This window comes from Pinus tabuliformis, chromosome 3_2 (genome assembly GCF_031772625.1).
Source record: "Pinus tabuliformis cultivar Carrire ecotype Pingquan chromosome 3_2, CPIR1, whole genome shotgun sequence".
In the NCBI taxonomy this organism is placed as follows: domain Eukaryota; kingdom Viridiplantae; phylum Streptophyta; class Pinopsida; order Pinales; family Pinaceae; genus Pinus; species Pinus tabuliformis.
In genome coordinates, this window is record NC_142302.1 from 748863995 (window position 1) to 748876151 (window position 12157).

Sequence of the window (12157 nt, forward strand, 5' to 3'; positions counted from 1 at the left end):
AGATGAAAGACCCATTGCTTTTGAAAGTCGTCCAATCAAGGGAAAGTTTTTAAGCAAAGCTATTTATGAGAAGGAAATGTTGGCAATACTCCATGCACTTAAGAAATGGCGACCCTACCTAATGGGAAGACACTTCAAGGTAAAAACGGATCATGATAGCCTTAAATACTTTTTAGAACAAAGATTATCCTCTGAAGAGCAACAAAAGTGGGTCACAAAGATGTTGGGTTATGACTTTGAAATCATCTACAAAAAAGGGAAGCAAAATGTGGTGGCAGATGCACTCTCAAGAAAGGATGAGGATGTGGAAGCATTGTTGTGCGCCATTTCTATTATCCAACCAGATTGGATAAACGAAGCAAGGGAGGAATGGAAGAATGACGAAGAAGTGTGGGCACTTATTCGAAAGTTACAACAAGATTCCAGTACGTCTGATACATTTAGCTGGAAAAATGATTCGTTATGGTACAAAGATCGCTTATACCTCTGTAAGAATTCCCAGCTAAAACAAAAGATTCTTATGGAATTGCACACTTCTCCCTTAGGAGGGCACTCAGGATTTTTAAAAACTTACCACAGGGTTAAGAAGGAATTTTTTTGGGATGGCCTTAAATCAGATATTCAAAAGTTTGTGGCGGAATGTTTGGTTTGCCAACAAAATAAAGTTGAAACAATTAAGACACCAGGTCTATTACAACCTTTATCCATTCCAAGCCAACGTTGGGAGGAGGTTTCAATGGATTTTATCACAGGTTTACCCAAGTCTGAGGGAAAGAGTGTCATCATGGTGGTAGTTGACAGACTTACCAAGTATGCACACTTTTGTGCATTATCACATCCATTTAAAGCCAGTACAGTTTCTACTGCATTTATGGAAACAATTCAAAAGCTACATGGAAACCCAAAGATTATTGTAAGTGACAGAGATCCCATTTTCACTGGAAATTTTTGGACAAAATTATTTTCTTGTCTTGGTACTCAGTTAGCTCATAGCTCATTTTATCATCCTCAATCTGATGGGAAAACTGAGATAGTAAACAAATGTTTGGAAGGATATCTTCGTTGCTTTGTATCTGATAAACAGACACAATGGGTCAAATGGTTGCCTCTGGCTGAATGGTGGTATAACACTTCCTTCCATACAGCAACAAAAATGACCCCATTTATGGCACTTTATGGGTATCAACCACCATCCATCACATCATATTTAAGAGAAAATTCTAAGGTTCAGGCAGTGGAACATCACATCGAACATCAACAACAAGTCCTCCAACTCTTAAAGGATAACCTCGTGTTGGCACAGAATAGAATGAAACAACAGGCAGATCAACATCGCAGTGAAAGAAGTTTTGATGTAGGTGATTGGGTATTCCTACGGCTACAACCATATAAGCAAATGTCCCTAAAGCAAGCTAAGAAGGATAATAAATTATCACCAAAGTATTATGGTCCTACAAGGTGTTGCAAAAGATTGGTACTATGGCATACAAATTGGAGCTTCCTGCAGCTTCTCGATTGCACCCAGTTTTCCATGTTTCATGTTTAAAGAAGGTTATAGGCGACAAGCTCCCAGTTCAAACAATATTGCCAGAACTTGATGAGGAAGGAAAAATTATATTGGAACCGGAAGCAGTCACAGAAAAAAGAACTCGACAGCTACGAAATCGATCAATTTCAGAGTATCTTATCAAGTGGAAGAACTTATCCGCTGAAGATTCCACATGGGAGGATGAGAATTTTATGCAGAAGTATCCAGAACTACTCAAGTGTTGAGGACAACACATTTTTGAAGGAGAGGGGCATGTTGGGTCCCTATAATACTAGTGATTACCCCATTACTATTGTAGTTATACCCCTTATTAATATTGTTGTGCCCCTATTTCCCCCATATTGTTATTACTGTGCCCCATAGAATCCCTCTATTTTTATTTTTGTGGCTTTATATTATTATTGTTAGTTCGGCTGGATTATATTGTGACTCCTTAGACTCCTATATATAGAAAGGAGGTTTTGTCATTTTAATCATCAAAGAATTATTCATTTATGTAATGTAAAGGAGGTTTCCCCCTCGAAGAGGCTGAATTCTAAGGCGTTGATCTATCTTTTCTATCTTTTCTTGAGCTGGTTTCATAACAAAGGGGTCGGGCACCAGCCCCACCCCGGAAATCAGCCCGCCACCCCGGGCCGGCCATTGGGTCATCGAGGTGGGGCAAGGGGTCGGGCACCAGCCCCCCTACCCCACCCGATGGCCCAACGATAGCCCCGCCTCCCCATCCCCCCTGCCACACCCCAGCGGCCCAACGGTCGGTCGAGGAAACGAGCTGTTGGGCCGCAGGGGTGGGGCAGGGGGTCGGGTGCCAACCCCCATCGCCCCACCCTAGCACCCATCAGTCGGCCGTGATGGTGCGCCATTGGGCCGCCTGGGTGTAGCGGGGGGCTGGGTGCTATCCCCCACCCCACCCCGGTAGCCCAACAGTCGAGTGGGGTGGCACACCATTGGGCCGCCGGGGTGGGCCAGGGGCAGGGTAGCTAGCTCCCCTCCCTCCCCCATGGGCCCGTTGGGCCATCAGGAGAATGATCGGGCAGAACATGCCCACTTCGAACATAATGGGCAAATCTATATCATTGAAATTTTTAATTTCTAAAAAGAAATTAAATTTCATTAAACTTATTTAATTTTAAATTCTTACACAGTAAAAAAAAAAAACTAACCTTTCAAATGTGATAATCCTCCATTGAATATGTAGTTGATAGAAATGTAGCTATTCCACAAATTCGCTCCAAGTCTTTTAATGAACCTCGGACAATTCGCTCCAAGTCTTTTAACGAACCACGAAAAACCTTGATGTGATGTGAAGAATAGTGATAATGAGATTTATTATATAGCGAAAATTACGGAATTGTTTTACCATACGGTTAATGTGGGATTAATTTGTTTTTATAAATTTTAAGATGTATATTTTGTTATGGTGAAATAGAGAACTATGATAAAACAAACATTACAAAATTGTGTTACGGCACGGTAAATGTGGGATTAATTTGTTTTAGAAAGTATAATAAAATTTTTAAAAAACATTCAATTGTCTAGTAAATATTATATAATTTAAGTAATAAATTAATTTAGGTAAAAGATTTAGTTTAAAATTTTAATTTAAAAGACTTGTTTCATAAGAAAATTTTAGTCAAAATGTTTCAATAAATTGTAGAAGAAAATTATGGACAGAAATACATGAAATGAATTTTTTGGAGGGAAAAATTTTGGCGAAAATTTTTGGATGGAAATTTTCATTCTTTAAGCATGGATTCTTCTTTTTGGAAGGCATGGATTCTTCTTATAGTGAAGTTTTGCTTTGTGAAGCATCAACATCTTCATCGCGTAACAACTCTATTCATACTGATGAATATAATGGAAATTCTTCAACTGTGAATAGAGAATCAATTCTTCCACTTAGTCCTAATCCTAAGGACTATAAGAGTAGCATTGATGAAGAGCATGATGAAGAATTTCAAAAGAATGGAGTGTCACAGTGTCCACTTAGTCCTAATCCTATGGACTATGAGAGCAACAATGATGAAGAACATAATGATGAATTTCAAAAGAATGGAGTGTCACGGTGTCCACTTAGTCCTAATCCTATGGACTATGAGAACAGCAATGATGAAGAGCATGATGAAGAATTTCAAAAGAATGAAGTGTCACAGTGTCCACTTAGTCCTAATACTATGGACTATGACAACAATAGTGATGAAGAGCATGATGAAGAATTTCAAAAGAATGGAGTGTCACAGTGTCCACCTAGTCCTAATCCTATGGACTATGAGAGCAGTAGTAATGAAGAGCATGATGAAGAATTTCAAATGAATAGAGTCTCATAGTCTCCACTTAGTCCTAATCCTATGGACTATGAAAGCAACAATGATGAAGAATTTCAAAAGAATGAAGTGTCACGGTGTCCACTTAGTCCTAATCCTATGGACTATGAGAGAAACATTAATGAAGAGCATGGTGAAGAATTTCAAATGGATAGAGTGTCCCAGTGTCCACTTAGTCCTAATCTTATGGACTATGAAAGAAGCAGTGATGAAGAACATGATGAATAATTTCAAATGAATAGAGTATCATGGTGTCCACTTAGTCCTAATCCTATGGACTGTGAGAGCAGTAGTGATGAAGAACATGATGAATATTTTCAAATAAATAAAGAGTCGCAGTTTCCACTTGTTGTAATCCTAAGGACTATGACAGCAGTAGTGACAAAGGACAGGATGAAGCACTTAGTCCTAATCCAAAGGACTATGATAGTAGCAGTAACAATGGGCAGGATGTAGAACTTTCAGTAAGTAAACAGTCACATTTTCGACGTAGTCCTAATCCTATGGACTATGAGAGCAGCATTGGCAATGCACATGAGGAAGAATATCCAATAAACATTGAGTCAAATTTTCCATTTAGTCCTAACTCTAAGGACTATGACAATAGCAATGAAGAAGGGGAAGATGAAGAATATCCTCCAAGTCAATGTTTCAAAAGAACAGATGATGATAGTGAGGATAACATTCCTCAGAATGATGATGAAAATCCGTATGCAAATGATGATCCAATGATGGAGATGTTGCCATGAAATATTATATCGAGGAGTAGGAGTAGACCTTTTTGTATCAATCCAAGATGTTCTAGTTATACAAGGGGTAGAGCAGAATATCTGACCAGAAGAAGTTCTATCAGCACTCTCATTTCAAGTGAATATTGTCAAAAAGATTGCTTGAAACATATGGATTTCAAGTTTGCATTAGAGAAAAGGAAGAGATATTTGTCAATGAATAAAAGCATGCAAATTTCATATTTAGTGGGGTGCATGCAATCTACATTGATAGGTTATGATTTTCATATTGGGTCTTTATTTATCTATAGAAAGGCTTTCAAAATGCTTCATTCAATGGGTAATTTTCGTCTCTCAAGAATCCAAGAAAAATTGGAAAATGATCCCACATTTTATTTATAAGTATGTCATAAACGACTGTTTGAGCCATTATCACTGCAATGTCATGGATGAAAGATTTCTTTCCAAAGAATGGAGAATGTATGCCAAATAGAGAGACAATACATATTCCAGATAATTTCTCAAGATGAGAAATCTACAACTTATACAAAGAATATGCAGAAGGTGCTGAGGGACATGGTCAATCTATTACATATCAATATTTTGTGAAGGTATGGAAGAAAGAATTTAACAATGTATGTATTCCTAAGAAGACAAGGATGGGGATTGGTAGTACATGTGCTTCTCTTAAATCAAACAAGGATAAATGTGAAGGGTCAGAAAGAGGTAATCATTCACAAATTTAACTTTTAAAAGTGTATAGTCATCAACTATGAAAACATATTTCTTAATGACGTCTTTTATGTTTTGTAGATTTCATTGTCAAAGAACTTCAAGAGCATCGCGAACAACAAACAAGTGAAAGGAAAAAGTTGTAAAAACATAGAAAGAAGTGTTATGATGATCCGAATAAATATTTGGGTTTGATAATTGACGGTATGGACAAGAAGAAAACACTTTTACCACATTTTGTTCACACACCCAAAAATTTATAGGAGAAAAATTTTATTCAATATCACTTGGTTGGTTGTATGGTATTCAATGGGAAAATGGTGCCAAAGATGTACTTCACAGCTCCAGATATTCATAATGATGCAAATATGACAATAAACATAATTCATGATGTGCTTTCTCATTGGTCTGGTAATCTTCCTGAATTTTTGTATCTACAATTGGACAACACTTGCCGTGAAAACAAAAATCAATTTTTTTTTGGATATCTAAACATGCTTGTTGAATTGAGAATTTTTTAGAAGGTAAAGGTTGGTTTCCTTCTTGTTGGGCACACCCATGACCATATTGATTAGATGTTTAGTCGTTTTTCAGTCACATTGATGAGGAAGGAAGTTGGGAGCTTGCCATTATTAATTGGATGTGTTAAGAAATCATACATGCCAGAGCCTACTTTTGATGTGTTGGAAGAAACTATTGACATGCGAAGGTTTATTCTAGGATCGCATGGTGAGGAGAAATGCATTGAACAACTTAATGACATTAGCTTCCAACATCAATTTCATATCAAAAAAATTGATGGGAAAACACTAATATGGTGCAAGAAGTATTCAACTACTGCAGAATGGGTACCGTCATTAGGTTTGGAATTTTTGAAGTTCATTCCAGATCATCCAATATTTGCATCAAATATATTGTTATTATAATCATTTTCTGAATTTCATAATGCACGCAAACAGAATAGAAATATAAATTATTCTTATTGTCTAGAACAAATTAAAAAATGTATTAGATATACATATGAGTACTTTGACATTGCTAATTCAGTTTGGTGGGAGTCCTTTTTCAATAATCAAAGTGATATCATTTCAAGAACAACAAATGAAGATATACCTTTGAAAAATCCATTTATTTGGCCACAAAATGTGTCAAATGAACATGAGGAAAGAAACATTGTTGAACAGCAACAATCTCAAGGTATTATTAATTCTTCACAGGCATAGGAAAGAGTGATCTATATTGGTTCCAGAAGATCTCATGCACAACGTGAATCCATGGAAGACCTTTACAGGGGTTCAGTACAGGATATTAAGGAGGGTTGCATGATCACAGTTCAAGTAGATGGAGATCCCAATGGCTATCCATTCTGGGTTGCTAAGGTTATAAAGGTCATTATAGAAAATGAAGATGTTACAGGTGTTGAAGTACATTGGTATGCCACAAATACACACCCATTCAATGGTGTGTATAACCCAAGATGGTAGTTGATTAAAAAAATGGCGTAAAGAGAAAAAGAAAGGGTACAAATATAAACCGTCACCGCACAAACCTCTTGAAATTGGAGGATGTTGACATACTTTTATGACTTCAATTTAACAAAGAGAGGAACTCTTCTCTTCAAAACGATAGAGATTCTGAAAATTTTGTTACCAGAAGGAACAATGTTGAGATGGGAGTCTGTTGAAACCAACTGTAGATCCAGAAGAATTTTGAAACCTGAAATGGTGGGCATGCATGTGGACTCGGATGGGGCACTAGTTAATGAAAGAGAAGAATATGAAACATCTTCTTCTGCATCGATTCATTCATATGAAGATGTGAATTCTAATGGTGTGTAAGAAAATATGAGTGATTTTGAATAATTGTCTAAGACAGTTTATATAACTGATGTTTGCATCGTATCTTGAAATAAAAATGTTGATTTCCATATGGTGTTAAATCAGAAGTTACAAGTCATTTTGATTAATCTAGTCATGTAATTTGTTCATAATGTCATGGTTTTTTAATTTTATGGTTGAAAATTTTCCAAATTTTTTGTATCTTTAATGTTATGGTTGAAAACAATTAGAATTTTAGCGATCTTTAGTGTCATGTTATTATATGTTTAACAACATGGATGAAAACTAATAGAATTTTAATGTGTTCCAGATCCCATTATTTTATGTTTATCGTCATTACTAAAACATGTTGAAATTATACTTAGGAAGAAAAATGTTATTCTAGCAAAACCATTAGTGTGTTTTTTTCCTCAAAAACAATTGTTTTTTTGCACATAAAACTTCGGTTTTACTAGCATTTTTTAAAAATGTTGAAAATTGACCCTAGAAAAAAACCATCATTCCAGTATCTACACTTTTCATTTTCAGGGTGTTTTTTTGCACAAATTTTGGACAAAAAATCCATTTTCACTGCCATTTTTTAAAACATGTTCAAAATTGACCCTTAAAAAAAACAATCGTTCTAGGATACACACTTTTCATTTTTAGCAATGTTTTTCATGTTTTTTGGGGAGTTTTTGGCCAAAGTTCTCGTTTTGAGTTTATAGTTTCCATTTCAAATTTTACATTGTTGTTGGCTCTGTTATATTAATAAGTGTAAGTTCCAGTCATACAATACATCCATGTCCAACCACTAGTTCCAACAATGGAACGTTACAGCCACAACCACCTGCTCCTCCAAAGAGATATACTAGCTCTACGTAGTGGAGAAGCCAAGGCTCGTTACAATATTGTCCAAGCTTTCTCTAAGAAACTCCTATCAGAAGCTTGGCTAACCAAAAGCCTCTACAATGAGTTACGAGGTTCTATTTATAGCAAAGGGTGAGGTGCCCCTTGACATTCCCCTTTGTGACCATTCATCTATCCTCATGACTCTTCAACTACTCTATGATTGTTACATTCAACTATTGACACTTTAACTTCCACTTGACAAGACGTTACATTACAATGCACATGTGCCCATGTGAGACCAAATGGCTTAGAAAGCCATGCAAGGCATCACTGACACTCGGACCATTGTGGTGAGACCAACTCTTTCACATACTTGTGATGTTGAAGGTGGTGAGCTGATGCCAACCTTGGTCGTCTATGATGGTGTCTGTACGCTCAATGGTGACATCTTGTTGAAGCAAACTCTTGCCTCCATTGCATCCAGGTACACTGATAGCATGTGCATGGTCGTCTTAGGTGTGAGACCAGCAAGATGTTGATGCATAGTGTCTTTGCTGATCTCCAAGCATGTTCTGGTGCCCATGCGCATGAACTTGTCGAAGTACATCTTCAGTTCCAGTTGGACTTGCTTCTTGTCTTCGCCTCGATGAGTGTGCCAAATGGGTGGGATTGCATGCATGCGCACAATGACATGCATGTTGTTGAATTCCCTCACATGTGATCAACAGCACTGATCACCTTGTCTACTCCATGCCAGCTGCTGGGATGGATCTATAACTTATATGGGCCTAGTTTCATCCGTCTATGCATGTTGCACCCCTGTTGTACCTGTTTTTGCTACAACTCATTCTCTCGTCTGTGCAACTCATGTTCTTCCTTGAGTTGCTACTTCAGCACATGAAAATCCTTCTCTGTTCCTTTCTCTGCCCTTGCGTGATTATCTTGTCACATTGTCACCTCATAGCCTCAATCTCTAAAGCTTCTTTCATCATGAGTGGATCTGCTTTGAACTTGTAGCTTTGCTTCACCTCTATGTTGTCAACAACCTTCCTCTTGCACTTGAGGCATGCAAGTGTGATGCCTTCTGTTGTTGCTGATGATGCTACTCGTTGTGATGTTGCTACCACATTATATTAGTGTCCTTGTCTATGAATGACTTGATGTCTTCATAGGTTGGCAAGCTCATAGACACTTGCTTGGCTGCAACCCCTGTTGTGTTCTCCACGGTGTCCTTTGACTCTATTCTCCTCAAGGCCATTGTACTTGTGTTACTGAGAGATAGATGAACACATGTGATACCTGGAGACATAGAAACACTCGTGGCAAGAAATCTGTCAGTCGAAAACGGAAACAAACTTGAGGACTAACTTGCAACATACCTGCATGATTAATCATGAAGGTTGCGCAATTTCCATCGGGAGGTCGGGAGATTGGATACCAAAACTGCACAAGGCACAGTCCAGGCTGTCAGGAGGTTGACTAACTACTATAACTACACAATGCACAGTACTGCCTGATCTGCTGAGGACTAAAATTGCGCAATGCACAATTTCAGTGAGCAGTGACATGCAACCAGCAAACTGCATTGCACAGTTTGTGGGGCCAGCAGGACACTACCTCCAAGAATTGTGCAATCCAAGTTTGGAGGTTAGTGCTGGGCCAGACTTGCACAATTTCTGGATGGAAGGCATAGCCTTCGCTTCTGGGAATGCGCAGTGCTAGTTGGGCAGGGCACGGTCTGGGCCAAGGCAAACCAGATTGGTAGACGGGCGACAGAAAACATCAGGAGTCTGGATGCATGGTGAGATGAGTGAAAACAAGTGTGAATGATCATACATGCAAACAACAAGTGCACAATTCATAAAACGTGAAAGCATGCATGTGTGTGAAAAGATTCATCGCAATAGCGACCGTTCAAGAAAAAACAGTGTCATGCATGCGACGATAGTGAGATTCGAACGAAAACTGGAATGGTGCTTCTACAAGCTAACATACATTAAAATGACAGCAAGTTCTCATTGAAATGAAGTAGACATCACCACACAAGGCGAAACACAAAAAGTGACAGAAAAGCATTGTGAGACATGAAAAGCGGGCTTACCCCAAAACAATTGAGTTGAATGTGCCAACGACTCCTAGATGCAGTGTGGGATGTCAGAGTTGCAAGGTTGATGTGAGGAATGATCTTTGCAGTGTCCGGTTGATGAGTTTTGATCAAATCAAGGTTGTGACATGCATGCCACAAATCTAGGAAACGCGACACTTGGCGGGAGGTTTCTGAAATGATCCTTGCATGTAACCTCCAGCTTGTTATAGACATTTTTGTGCCTTACAGCTCTAAGCATGAAATTTCCATAAACCAAGGGCTCCTAAGTCCCTAAAAGTGTTGTTCTAACTCCTAAAGGAACAAGGTCAACAAATTACAGCTTCTCCCAGAAGTTCTCCACCAGAAACTGCTCAGAATTAGTCAAATCAGGATCATTTCAGCTGCTCCACTAGCCAAGTGCATTGCATAGCACCTAAGTCCACTAGCTAGGTGCATTGCAACGAACCTAAATGCACTACTAGGGTGCGTTGAGCGGGAAATGACAAGTGTCAGAGTCATTCCACGAGGTGGAGAGACAATGGAAGCTTCCAGAATCTTCTCCAATGACACTTGCCTCACTGAATTCGACCAAGGATGAGTAAGAGGCTCTCAGTCTCCAAGTGGAAGCAAGAACTGACAGATAAAAGCCACTAATCAATTCATGAGCTGACTCATCCTCCTTGCATAAATCTATATATGGATCCCTCATCCCAGAGATCCAGAGGCTGGAATTTTGCACATTGTAAGGAATTGTTGTTGGTTTTGAGATACATATCAGAGAATTGGGTGATCTATGCTTTGTTTGGGTTGAAGAAGGGACTTCTTTGCTGGGAGGTTGATGCTAGGTCAAGAATCATCGGTTGTAACTCCTCCTGGATCTTCTTGTATATCAATAAAACTATTTGAGTTTCTTCTCCATGCTTGTGTTTCATTGATGCTTGTTACATTTGTATGGTTAACTTAAATCTGATCCTAAGTTATTTATGAATATAAACCCATGTCTTTGTATAGTTTCCTTCTTCTGTGATCTTACAGGTACTTGGTGAAGCTGGGCAAGTGAAGGAGCAGGTAGCTGGGAGCTGTCAAAGAGAAGAGAGATTGGATCAAAGGACTAGCGCAAGACACAGGTTGGTTCATCCTATTCCTCTTTGTTTATAGTTCATAAAGAAGAATACAAAAGTAGTTTTCTCTGTTTGTTTCTAAGGTAGCTGTCACACCTCAGTGGGATAGAGTAGATCTAAATGGACACTTTTCCTGATAACAAAATGGCGACTCCACTGGGGATCGTGTCTAGTTAGTTTGTTTGTGTTTCTCTTGTTGTTTGTTTCATAAACTTAGAAGTAGCAATCGAACTGCATTTGCCATTAACAAATTCAAAGTAGACATCTGCTGCTTCAATCCACTCAGTGGATTTGTTTATGATTTGAACAGCTAATTCATAAACTAACTGATTGCCCTTGTGATAGCTCTTAGAACCCCCCTTAGATCTACCTCTGATTGTGCATTACTGATTGCTTTTATTCGGCCAAAAACCAAAGATTAAACTGCAAACCGTGACCCAAAACCCGGATAGAATTCTCGTTTCTGCCCCAGCGTAGGCTCTGTGAAGAGGTTCTGCATTTCAACGCACTTCCCGAGAGGGCTACCTGCGCTGCAATGCAGTTTCTCTGTGTAACAGGTGCGCTGATCAGCCTAGCCTTGTGCAGCTGAGGTTCTTTGCTTCATTTTTTCCAGTTTTGTCTCTGTTTTTTGCAGCCTGTGATCAGTATTTCACTGTTTCAAACCCCTTTTCCTTACTGATATTCCACCTCAGTTGTACAAAAGAAACTGTAGATGTTTTTATGTGTTTGTTGCGTCGTTTATAGTTTTCCATTACAAAAGTAGAATAGTCGTACTGTCGTCCTTTGATTTAGATCGGTCGCAAGTGTCGATTTTGATCATAGGAGAAAGTTTATTTGCTGTTGATAGTCGATTATGCTTCTACTTTTGCCTTTGGTGTGAATTTGTGACTTTCTAGTGTCGAAACGAGTATTTATTTCAAAATCATAAAGTGTCGTAATCATCTCTAC